Source organism: Elephantulus edwardii, unplaced genomic scaffold, assembly GCF_000299155.1.
Source record: "Elephantulus edwardii isolate Elephantulus edwardi_28Jun2011 unplaced genomic scaffold, EleEdw1.0 scaffold00073, whole genome shotgun sequence".
NCBI classification, from domain to species: Eukaryota; Metazoa; Chordata; class Mammalia; order Macroscelidea; family Macroscelididae; genus Elephantulus; species Elephantulus edwardii.
This window is the reverse complement of record NW_006399823.1, coordinates 1,046,644-1,059,608: the sequence shown is the minus strand read 5'-3', so window position 1 is coordinate 1,059,608 and position 12,965 is coordinate 1,046,644. Positions and strand designations below refer to the sequence as shown.

Below are 12,965 nucleotides of genomic sequence, written 5' to 3'. Positions count from 1 at the left end.
ACAAGTTTCCGTTTGAGGCTCAGTTCTTACTTTCTCAGGGTATATTCCAAGCAGTAGAATAGAGGGGTCATATGGAATTTCTATGTTCAGCTTTTTAAGGAAGCACCAAACTGCCTTTCAGAGTGGTTGTACCATTTTACAATCCCACTAACAGTGGAGAAGAGTTCCTGTGACAGTTCTCTTTCTTTTAATAGAGGTATTGTTGTTGTTGTGTACCATTGTGTTGGAACTACCCTATTGCTGACCCTCAAGGCAGTTTCCGTAATCACTCAGGTGGAGATTGCCCATCCTTCTCCCACTGCTGGTGGATTCCAACCACAGGCTTTTGAGACTGCAATGCAGCTTCTCACCACTAGGCTTACCAGAGGTCCCTTTTTATAGAGGTGGAAAGTGAACGATTCAGTTATTTTTACTGTGGAGTTAGAACTGACTCATAGCTTCAGCAAGTAGTCCAAGGCTGTAAATTGAATGAGAGATTGCCCATCTTTCTCCTGCAGTGCAGTTGGCAGGCTCAAACCATGTTCCTTTGAGTTGACAGTGCAATTCCTTACCACCAAGCCACTTACAGACTCAGTAACTGCTCAAAATTGCACAGCTAATAAATGACAGATTTGGGCATGAAATCAGCCTGCCTCCAAAACTAGACCCCAAACTACCTCTGTCATCACTGCTCTCATTCAGGATGGTGCCAGGGTAGGCAGTGTTTTCACTGTGAATTGCTGAGTCAGAGCCTCACAACAACCTTCTTTGGGAATTACTTCAAATGTCAGGCACTTTATTTCAATGAATCAACAGACCCTGGGAGGTTGTGGTTGTTGTTAGGTCCTGTCTAGTTGCCTGCAACTTATAGTGGTCCTACAACAGCCCTAAACCTTGCTCTATCCTGTGCCAATCTTATTGTCTCTGACACACCTATCCCCATTACTGCAGTCACTGAATCAATCCAGTTCATTGAGGGTCTTCCTCTCTTGCAATGTCCCTCTACTCTCCCAAGCATGACATCCCTCTCCAAGCCACCCTCCCAAGCATAATGTCCCTCTCCAAGGCCTGGTCCTGCCTTGCAACATGTCCAAGAAATGTCAGACAAAGTTTCCAAATCCTTGCTTCCAAGGAGCAGCCTGGCTTCACCCTCTCCAGGATGATCTTGTTTGTTTTCTTAGCAGTCCATGGTATATTCAATACTCTTCTCCAGCCCCACAGCTCAAAGGCATCAATTCTCCTTCTATCATCGCTAGTCATTGTCCACCTTTCTGATGCATAGCAAGTAATTACAAAGATCATGGTCTGGATCATGTGCACCTAAGTCTCCGGACTGACACTGTTTCTCTTCAGTACTTTGGAGAGGTCTCTGAAAGCAGACTTTCCCAGTGCAATTCGTCTTTTGGTTTCCTGGCTGCTGGTACCAAGAGTGTTGATTGTAGAACCAAGTAAACAGAAGCTGTTAACAATCCCAATCTCTTCATCATCCATTATGATTCTGCCAATTGGCCAAGAGGGGAGAATATTTTCTTGATATTGAGCTTCAACCATATTGAAGGCTGCTGTCCTTGTCCCTCTGCAGCAAGCACTTCAGGTCCTCCTCAGTTTCAGCAAGCAGGGTTGTGTCATTTGCATAACACAGATTGTTGATAAATCTACCTCCAATCCTGATGCCACAATTCTCCTCATAGAGCCCAGCCTCCCTGATGATCTGTTTCACATAGATTGAAAAGGCTTGGAGTTAGGACACATCCCTGGCGTACATCCTTCCCAATTTTGAACTATGCAGTGTTTCCTTCCTCTGTTCTGATGACTGCTTCTTGGTCCAAGAATAGGCTTCATATAAGCACAATAAAGAATTCTGGGATTCCCATTCTTCTCAGAGTCAGTCACAGTTTCTTGTGATCCACACAGATAGACATTCCTCTGGTACTATCTACTTTTAGCCAAGATCCATCATATATTAGCTGCAATATCCCTAGTACCATGGCCTCTTCTAAACCCAGCCTGCACTCCAGGTAGTTCTCTGTTAATGTACCATTGTTCCAGTAGTTTTTGGATAATCTTCAGCAGAATCTTGCTTGCATGTGATATCAATGATATTATTCAATAATTTCCACACTCTCTCGGGTTACCTTTCTTTGGAATGGGAACAAATATGGATCTCTTCCAGTCAGTTGGCCAGGTGGTTGTCCTACAGATTTCTTGGCACAACTTGGTGAGCACAACCAGGGAAGTGTCTGTTTGTTGAAATATATCAATTAGTATGGCATCAATTCCTGGGCCTTGTTTTTTGCCAATTCTTTCAGAACAGCTTAAACTTCTTCCTTCATTACCACAGGCTCTATCTCATATGTTGTTTCATGAAATTCTTCTGTGTCTGCCAATTCCTTTTGGTACAATGACTTTGTATACTCTTTTGATCTTCTTTTAATGCTTCTTGGACTATTTAATATTCTGCCCAAAGCATCCTTTAGTATTGCAACTCTGGGCTTGAATTTGTTCTTCAGTTCCTTCAGCTTAAGAATTGTTGAACAAAATCAGCCCCTTTGATTTTCTGACTCCAGCTCTTTGCACATTTCATTGTAATACTTTACTTTGTCTTCCCTGGCTGCCCTTTTGGAATCTTCTGGCCAACTCCTTAATATCTTGATTTCTTCCCTTTGCTTTGGCTTCTCAGTGCTCTAGTGCAATATTCAGAGCTTCTTCTGACATCCATCTTAATCTTTCCTTCCTCCTCTGTCTTTGCAATGACCTTTTGCATTCTTCCTGGATGATATTACTGGTATCCTTCCACACCTCATTTGGTCTTCAATGCCTCAAACCTGGTCCTGAGATGGTTTTGAAATTCAGCCAGGATAGACTTAAGGTCAAATTTTGGTTGCTGTGGATTTGATTTCATTTTCCTCAGCTTCAGCTTGAACTTACATATGAGCAATTGGTGGTCTGTTCCACGATCAGCACCTGGCCTAGGTCAGCACTTTTATTATCATTGAGAGAAAGATAAACAATCTTCTCCCACACAATTTACAGCCTCTGGAACCATCTAGGAGGTGAGATATGAGTCAGTTCTGAATCTATGGCAATGAGTTGAGTTTGAGTCACTTGGGCAGCCAGTTGAGAGGCCTATCTCTTGACATTGTGATATACAATCTATGCTTCTAAAATCTGCCCACTCTTGGGGCTACTCCAGTCACCAAAAAAGCCAGGCGTGTATGCCCTCACCACTCAGATGATATCAGGGCCCTGGTCCTGGTTCTGGGAGGGTTTTCTCACTGGTTTGTCCTACAAGTGTCAACACGGTAGGAGTAGCTTCAGCTCAACATCAAAGTTGCAGGCACTCGACTCCACAGGCCGGCCTGCTCCCAGAGCCCCACATGCTAGAATCTAAGATGTCTGCATGTTCCTTAAAGATGAAGGTTCTTTAGGGACATTGATGATTAGTTTAGGGACATTGATTGATTAGTGGATGACTAACTGACCTTTAAACACTCCACTCCATCTTTTTGCTTTGCCTGGTTTTATGAAAGTGCTTGGGGGGAAATTTAGCTGCTAAAAGAACTCTAAAAGCCACTGGCCTGGTTCAAAGATGAGAGAAAGCTGAGTGAACATCTGATGTGTGAGGAGCAGGGCAGCATCCCCTCTAGATTTCACATCCCATGTATAGTCTCAGGAAGGAGGGAAGATGTAGCACTGACCTGGGCAGCCACCCTGGGTTTTCCATGCTTCTCCTGGAGCTGCATAAAAGACTTAATCCCAACATTTAGAGAGTGCCTAAGGGAGCCGAGTCTGGTGTGGAATGTGAACAGAGCTCGCCTGTCCTGTCTCAGCCTCTCTCTCTGATTGTGTCCCCTTGGGCAAATAATTTCACATTTCAGTGCCTAAGGTCACCGGGGAGACAAAATGAGATGGCACAGGCCCAGGGCTTGTTGGTGTGGAGACTGCCCATGGCATTTGTCCAGGGAGCTGGAGCCATGCCTCACCAGGGGCTGAAGGCATGAACACGGCAGACTCTGGCCTGAACACGTGTTCTGGATCATGGAGGCAGTGGACATTGAAACCATAAAGCATAATACAGTGAGGAGTGAGGGCAGCAATAGGAGTTCCAGGAAGATAGATGTGGAAGGCAGATAGTGAATTCGGATGGAGGCACTGTAGAGGGGGAACTTTGAAAGAAAAGAGGGTTCTAGAGGTGGGGATTGGGAAGGCTGTCCCAGGCTGCAGGACTAGTTTAAGATAAGACAAGAAGGAATGCAAATCTAAGTAAAAACCTTTTACCTCGTGCAGTCGAAGTGCTATGCAGGAGCCAAGAGGGTGTATTTTTGTCTGCAGTTCTGGTTCCTGAACCTGCCTGTGACTGTAATTTTTGGCAAATTGTTTAATCTCTCTAAGACATCGCTTATTGGAGACTTGGGTCATGTGATACATAAGATACATTCATCCTCAAAATGTAAAGACATTTTCTTTTTAAAATAACTTCAAAGTTGCAAGAATAACTTTTTGTTTGGTTGGTTGGGATTTTTTATTTTATACTAGTTTACTTACTAAGTGCATATACACTGTTTTTCACACCAGATCTAGAACTTTTTGGAATCATTTGCGAGTAAACTGCAGGCACAATGACCATTACCCCTAAGCATTCAACACTTCAACATATATTTCTAGAAGTAAGAGCACAGATCTATGTGACTTCAGTATATCCATCAAAACCAGAAAATCTGTTATTGATGCAATATTCCATCTGATGCTTGCATAAACTTTGCTAAATCTTGTGTACTATTGATGCTATATTCCATCTGCTATGTACATAAACTTTGCTAAATCTTGTGTATTATTGTCACAATGTCCTTTATATCATTTTTCTACTTCTGCCCAGAATCACTCATTGTAATTAGCTGCCATGTCTTCTTCCGATCACTATCATTGTGCTTCAGTTTCTCAGTTTTTCGTTGTATTTTGTGACCTTGACTCTTAAAATAAATTGACTCTTATAAAAATTTCATTTTGTAGTGACTATCAGTCTGTCTGATCTTTCTCAGATCAGATTTAGGCCGGGATAGTACAGATGGGATGTTAAGTTCTCCTCAGGCATCCTGTTAGGAAGCACGTGGTACGGATTTGTCCTATTATGGTGCTACTGACATTTGCCAGTTGATATAAGTGGTTTCTGCAAGCTGTTCCCATTGCAAAGCTAATGAAGAAGTATTTTGTATTTTGTACTCATTAATTAATCAGCATTTAATAAGCATTTTGTGGAAATGGTTTTGAGACTGTAAATATCCCATTCTTCATTACTCTTTTTGGCATCAGCTGGTAACTCTGCAATGGTAGTTTTATAAATTCTTCTTTCCTTCCATACTTATTATTTGGAATTTGGCTGCAAGATTGTTTTCACTTCTTCTTTACTTACTTTTCATTCATTTCTATATCACAGACATGTGAATTCCTATTTCATTCAGTGAGCTACAATCCATAACCATTGCTATTTATTTTAATTAAAAATTCTTTTCCCCTGAATTTTAAAATACGTAATAAGCTTGGAGAACATGTGTGATAAGTGCATAGTCTAGTGTTCTATGCCAATGGAGCAAAGGTTATATGGATCCAGCACCTGGCTCTGGAAGGCAGGACAGTTAGCATGTGCTCAAAGCAGATCATCGGGGATCAACAAAGACTCAAGACCAACAAGTACAGGTTTAGACTCAAGGACAGGAAGATACTGGCAAGGGATTCTCCGAGGCAGGCAGGTATGGACACCTGGAATCCAGGTGGGCATAGAATTACAATCCAGAACCAAAGCTCAGCACATGAGTCATAGCTGAGGGAAGACCACCTTTGATCTCTGGTGCCCTTGAACTTGTTAAGGCCAGCACTGTTGTCAGAGGGGTTCTTTCCCAAAAATATGACCAAGAGGCTTGAGAAGGCTCTGTGAGCAGTCAGGGCTCAGAACAGGGTGGAGGGAGGGAGGCATCAGGTCAGCTTGGGAAGATGGACAGGACTTATTTGGGTCAGCTCACGGTAGTATTTTTTGTAGGTTGCTGAGGACATGTTATGCTCAAACCATGGGTTATGGCACAGACTGGAATGAGGATTAATTTGCTCTCAAGGGTTTTTAGTATTTAATTCCTTAGGAGAAACTCAGAGCTACACTGCAAAAGAGACTCAAACAACATAATAATCGTACATGCCTGCCTACAACTGTACTTTCACCATTGTTCAATGAGACACAGTAGTGTCTTAAACGTGCCATGAAGAAGGCTAAAGTTATTTATGTGAGCTCTAGCTTTACCACCTCCTTTTTGTGGGACCCTGAAGACGTGGTGTGGGTGAGAGCAGCCACTTGGAGTTAATCGTGAGAACAGTTCAGTCACGAGTGGCTCAAACAGTGCAGTGTGGTGTGAGCCTGAGGCACTGTTATATGGTGAAGTAGACATCACCCAGTGAGGGCTAGAAGGTTGTTAGGGGACACTCATTATGTGGACACTGGATACCTTGGTCACCTTCATAAAAGAGTGACAAAAAGGCCATCCTGACATTTTTTGCCTCTGGGGCAAAAACACCAGGAGAACTTGGTTAATACAAACCTTCAAGTCTACAAAATTTCTCCCTACTCCCAACTCTCTGTAAGTAAGGCACTGGTGTCTTCTGATATAACATCTTTCCAGTTATAAGCAGACAAGATCGCTGGGAAGAGAATCCCTGTTGGGACTTGTGGTTCAACTCGCAGCAGGGAGGCACTTTGTCTTTGCACATTTGTTGAGGGTCTTGGTGGCCCTTTGGAGTGCCAGCCTCAGGTTTGTGGTGACAGCGAACTCCAGCCAGGCTTGGTATTTCTTGATCTTGCTTAAAGAGTTATTTCACTTGTAACAAAGTTGCTATTCATTGAAGGGTAGAAGAATAGCTCGAGGATCTTAGTTTCCCCATAAAGAATCTTCATTCATGCTTCCAAATACTTCTGTAGGGTTATTTCCTCTTGCACCATTCATGGTCCCTCCTGCCACCTAGGATTTTTGTGTTTTAGCTGTTTGGTGCTGACATAGGTATGGTTTATGTATTTGCATAAATTGTCTCCAGTGTTTGGCCAGGATTTAATTTTCTTATTCAGATTCTCTTATTTCTCTGGGTCCTAGTATCCCCAAGATTAATTTTGAAAAAGAAGAGTGTGTGATAGTGGAAAAGGGGAGCTTTGGAGACACACTGGCATTGCTAGATGTGGGCCTGTGAAGTGTATTGTTATTAATGGTTTTCCTAGCTACTGAACTTGACTCTGCCATGTGTATGGGAAGAAAAATGCAAATATGGCATCATAACCTGTCTACAAGGGGATTGGCTAATCCCACTATTAAACTGAACAATTGTAGCAGAAAGAAAATCTCTTACTATCAGGAAAGGAAAAGTAGGGATGTTGTGGATGTCACTCAGGACTAGACATTCTTGTGCCAGCTAGACTTACAGCAGCAATAGCCATGGCTGAAGCAGAGAAGCAGAGAGCCAACATGAGATGGAGTTGAACTTCAGACTGTTACCCTCATGGAAAGAACCAGAACTAAGCTAAGAACCATTGCCCAAGAACCTGCCAATATTGGCAGGACTGAGAACTTTGTAACACTGGCCTTAAGCCATGAGGCTTAAGGCTGAGGTGTCTCTGAGTACATTTTGGAAGCTGTCCAGTTGATTATCTTCTGCTACTAACCTGAATTATAACCCTTTGATTTCCCCAAAATAATTCTGTGTAGTCTGTGAGCTATCACATTGGATTTTGGACCCAGTAAAGCAACAAGATTGGTATTGAAATAAGTTGAAAGAGATGCAGGAATGTGAAGAAATGTCTGACCTCATGGGAATTGGTTTTGTCCTACTGATGCTATTGACAGGGACAGCTCTCCTTTGTGAAGGTGGCAAAGGTCAGATATGGCTGTCCTTATGTGGACCTTGCTCCTTTTGCAGGTCCTTAAGCAGCTTCCACTGTACTTCCACAGACTATATAGGCCCAATTATTGTATTCACCTTGTAGGGTTGTTTTGGCTATTGTGGACCTGCCAGATCATCAGTGACTGTCTCTTTCCACTAAGCATCTGTGATTGGGCACCCTGTGACACTTGGTGGGTCCAATAAAATATCAGTCAGTCAGTCAGTCAGTCAGTCAGTCAACCAACAGCTGGTAAGTTCAGGTGTGTTGTTGTTGAGTTTGGTCAAGTTGGGACCAACCCATAGCTGCTCCTCCAGCAAGCTTTAAGAGGCAGTTAATGCACAGAAGGAGATTGTCCATCTTTCTTCTGTGAAGCAGCTGGAGGATTTAAACCATGTACCTTTGCGTTGCCAGTGCAACTCCTTACCATTAGGCCACATATTTAAATGTTGCTGACATAAAAGATGCCATTTCTAGTTTACCCAGAGGTATCTTAAAAGAAAGGCTTGAAAGTCCACTTTTAGCGAGAGAGGGAAACCACCACTGAAAAGCTCAAGGAAAAGATTTCACTTGGCTCAATGACAGCTGTGCAGATGCACAGAGAATCTTCCCAGATGTGGCACCTTTCCTAGAATTGAACCAAATAAAAAATCAAATCCATTGTTGTAGAGTTGATTCTAAAGCATGATAACTGGTTGTTGTTATTGTGTGCCATGGAGTCAGATCCGACCCATAGCTAACCTTAGAAGAGGTTTTCAGAGGCAGCAAATTGCATGGGAAGAAATTGCCTATCTTTCTTCCAAGGAAGAGCAGGTGGAGTCGAGCTGTGTATCTTCTGGCCAGCAGTGCAATTCCTTACCACTATGCCATCAACACTCCCTACTGTGACCCTGTAGAACAGAATAAAAGAGCCTCACAGATCTCCAAGGCTATAAATCTTCATACGTAAACAAACTGCCTCATCCCACAGAGCAGCTAGTAAGTTTGAGCTGCAGACTTTGAGGTGAGCAGCCACGCATTTTAACCACACTGCCACCAGTACTTCTTTGGGAGTTAAAGAAAGGATGGATAAGTAAGTAGAAAGAGCACGAGAGACCTGGGGATAGAAACATACCTGGGCTGTCTTGGAAAATAATGACATGGTTGTCCACGGCATTTTGGAGGAAGAACTGAGGTTGCTAGGGCATGTTTGAATATTGTCCTGTATTCTTGTGTCCTTTTGGAAAGCTGGAGGCTGGTCTGTTTTAAATCACACTGTGTATCTTCTATCATTCCCCAGAGGTAGTGGGGGGCAAATGAATACTCTGGTGGTGAGGATGAGAACACTAGTGAAAAAGGCAAGAAGGAGAGATGCAGGAGCACCTTCGGAGAATATATACCGTGAGGAGATGCCTTCAAGGAGCTGTGTAATATGTCAGCCATTCCCTTAATTAGAAGAAGCAGCATTCTGGAAAGTGAAGCTGCAGTGTGGTGATTCATGCAGATTTCTCAATTGCTGGAGTCTCTGGGGCTCTGTGTTATTCTAAATGGCAGTGTTGCAGTGCTCAACACCAGCTTGGCTTCTTTGAAATAGGATCAGATAAACAAATGGAGAGGCTGTGGGGAGGGAGGTGGAGTGAATTTGGGTCATGAATGAGGAGACTCAGCTTGGGCCCTGTGTGTGCTGCTTGAACCTTCAGAGGTAGAGCTCATGTTACTGGGCTGAGGTTCTAGAATTATTGTCAGGCAACAGTCTTTTAACTTGTCCGCAAAATATGCTCTCCTTGGTTAACAGCATACATCCCACACAGCAGTGTGGGGTCATATAGCAGTCACACTATAAACAAGAGAGTGCATGTAACCAGGTAATTTATTATGGAAGAATTATACTCTTCAAACTGAAATCACCTTAAGCATTTTTTTATTCTTCTAAAATATATGTTGCACAAAGCTTGCCAACTTAACAGTTTTCCTGTGTCTGACATCAGTTCCATTAATCATGTTGTGCAATTCTCAAAAATATCTATTGTCAAACCTCATCACCATAAACAAAAACTCATTGTAAATGGTCTGTAAAAATCCCCAACAAAACCAACTTCTTATTAAATTACCATACCAGTCTCTTTTCTACACCTGCATATTTTGATTAGGAACAAGGCAGTCTGTGGACCAGTGAAATGGACAGAGTCGTCTTACTAGAGACCCCGCTTGCTTCCTGGATGCTCTGGAACTGGGGAGGCCCTTCAGAGCTGCTCTGAGTCAGAGTAAGAATTCCAGGACTCACTACAGCTCTGTGGATCAGTCCTAGATGTGCTGCTTCTGGAAAGCAGTGTGCCCTAGGGCGTGCCTACTTTGTCCAGCTGAGGCAATCTCTGTGCAGGACTGACAGCTCTCAGCAGCTGGACAAATAAGTTTGGGCTTCCTTACTGCAAGGGAATCTGCTGCTGCCTCGTGGTCCACTGCAGGTCCTGGGACGATGGAAAAAGTGAAGCATCTCTTCTCAGGGACTGACCTGGAAGGTTAGAATGGAGGCCACTCTGCTCATCTCTTAGGTGTTAGGAGGGTTTGCCTATGTTTCTCTCTGCTCTTTTCTCTGCAGATTGACTTGTGTCCCCAAGAGGACCACAGCCCGGGGTCTCCATAATTTTAAGAGTCTGGTGGTTAGGACAAGTCAGTTCCAACTTGATGACAATGAGTGGGTGATCAATGCAACTGGCCTGACTGTATGTATCACGGATAAAATGTTAGAGAGAGAGAGATATTGATTGAGAATGAGATTGACTGGCTGGCTTAGAATAGCCTATGAGTGGCCACCACCGGTGGTCTGTAGCATCCTTCCAACATAGTCATAGGAGCAGGGGCTCAATCAAATTGGACAAACATGGCCAGCTGTCCCTACCAACATTTTCCAGGGTTGTATCCTGGTTGAGTGTTGTAAACAAGACTATTGGACATTTAACAAAGATCTATTGAGCACCTATTATATTCCAAGGGAGGTTCTAGATACAGAGGGTGAAGCAGAAAGAGGAGACAGCCATTCCTGCCCATATGGAGAATGTAGTCTAGTTTCAGGAGATTGTGAAGAAGTAAGACACACTCAAGGCAGGGATGGGGCACAAAAACAGCATTTTCATAAGCCTCAGGGAAGTAGGAGGAGCCCTTCTCATTATCATGTCACTCCAAGCAGCTTCAATAACTTCCTGGCCACTGGCTCCTCAATTTTTCAACTTCCCTAAGGTCTCTGGCTTACGGGTAAGGAGTTGCACTTCCAACACAAAGGCATGCGATTCAACTTGACCAGTAACTCTATGAGAGAAAGATAGGTAATCTCCTTTCACGTGATATACTGCCTTTGAAAATCCACTGGAAGGTCAGCTGACTTGACAAGACAATGACCTGTATTTTGCAGTTCTCTCACCTGGTGGGTCTTCAGACAGCTCAATGTCACGATATCTGAAACCCACCCTGCCCCTGTGGCTTCTGCAAGTTTGCTCCTTGTAGTGACCTTTCCAGTCATCCTCACAGACTTGGAACCTGGGATGGATCTACACTCTGTTCTTCCCATTGAGCCAGATGTTAAGTCAAGTGCCCTACTCCTCATGTGTGTTTTCTCTTCCCCTTCCAGTTCTAGAAGCACATTTTTAACTGTTCCTCTGGGCTTCAGTCTCTCATTAGTCATCCACATCAATGTTCTAGAAATACATCTCTGAGGTCATAGTCTTTGATTTAATATTGTCTTCTGGATAAAGTCTAACATTCTTCTCTAAGCATCTCAGAACTTCCCTGAAACTGTATCAAGTTGCCTTTCCAGTTGGTCCTTCACTTTTCCATGGGAAAGGAAATTAAGGAGCTGAATAGAAGGTTTCAAAAGGGCAGCTCAGGACTAGGGTGTGCCTGATTCAGGCCATAATATATTCAGTCATTTACTATACTACTGAGCCGTGCACAGTGAACGAGTGTAACAGAAGAGGAATTGATGCTTTTGAGCTGTGTTATTGGAGAAGAGTACTGACTACCCCATCAACTACAAAAGAACAAATATGCTTTGGAGAAAGTGTAGCCAGTGTTGCTTAGAGATACAGATGATGAAGATTTGTATTACATAATGTGGACATGTTGTTGTTGGGTGCCATCATGTCGACTATGACTGATAGCGACCTTATGAACAGCTGGCCTGAACCTTGCCCTATCCTGTTCCCTCCTTATCATCTCTGACACACTACAGCCCCGTGCCAAACTCATCATGTCAATCCATCTCATTGGGGGCCTTCCTCTTCTTCACTGATCCTCCGTCCTAGCAGGATGTACCTCCCAAGGAATAGCCTGGCCTAGCTACATGCCTACAGTATGAAAGACAAAATTAGGAGAGGCTACTTTTTTTTTCCTCTCTGAGAAGGGTATCCTGCTTGGGAAGGTGGAGAGACAATGAAAGAGGATAAGATCCTCAACCAGATGGATTGACACAGTGACTGTAGCAATGGGCTCAAGTGTGTCAGATTGTGAAGATGGCACAGTTAGGACAAGGTTCAGATGTATTGTTTATAGGGTCGCTATGAGTTGTACTCACTTGCGGACGCCCAGCAACAACATATTCTAAGCTGTCCTCGTTAGTATAGGAGTGAGTAACCCCACCTGTCATGAGGGAAATTTGAGTCTCATTCCTCAACAGGGAGGTAATGGAGATTGTTTTAGGGAGCTCTGAGGATGTAGTCCTTTGGGAGTTGTGTTGGTAACCCAAAAGTGGCCCCTCTCTGCTGATTCAAGAGAGAAAGATGGACAGTCTCCTTCTGTGCAATTACAGTTTCCAAAGACCCACGAGAGGGTCAGAAATGAGTGAGTGACAGTTCAACTAAAGCATTGAGAATAGTCCCCAGATATGTTCCATGTCATTATGTCCAAGCCATTGTGTGGCTTCCTTTCCCCCCGGTTTCCTCCATTCACTTTAGTCTTTGACTTAATCTCTTCCTGTAAGCCTTGCCTGATGAGAATGGTCCCCAGATACGTTCCATGTCATTATGTCCAAACCATTGTGTGGCTTCTGTTCCCCCTGGTGTCCTCCATTCACTTCAGTCTTTGGTTTTTTTTTTTCTATAATTAT

The 12,965-nt window shown here is 43.4% G+C and overlaps 1 protein-coding gene across 2 annotated transcripts in view; it reads left to right on the top strand.

The window, feature by feature from the left end:
* The window catches only part of SRGAP3 (SLIT-ROBO Rho GTPase activating protein 3), a 448,964-nt gene that overhangs the window by 136,011 nt on the left and 299,988 nt on the right, over positions 1–12,965 (top strand). The gene's annotated exons all lie outside the window — the stretch shown is intronic.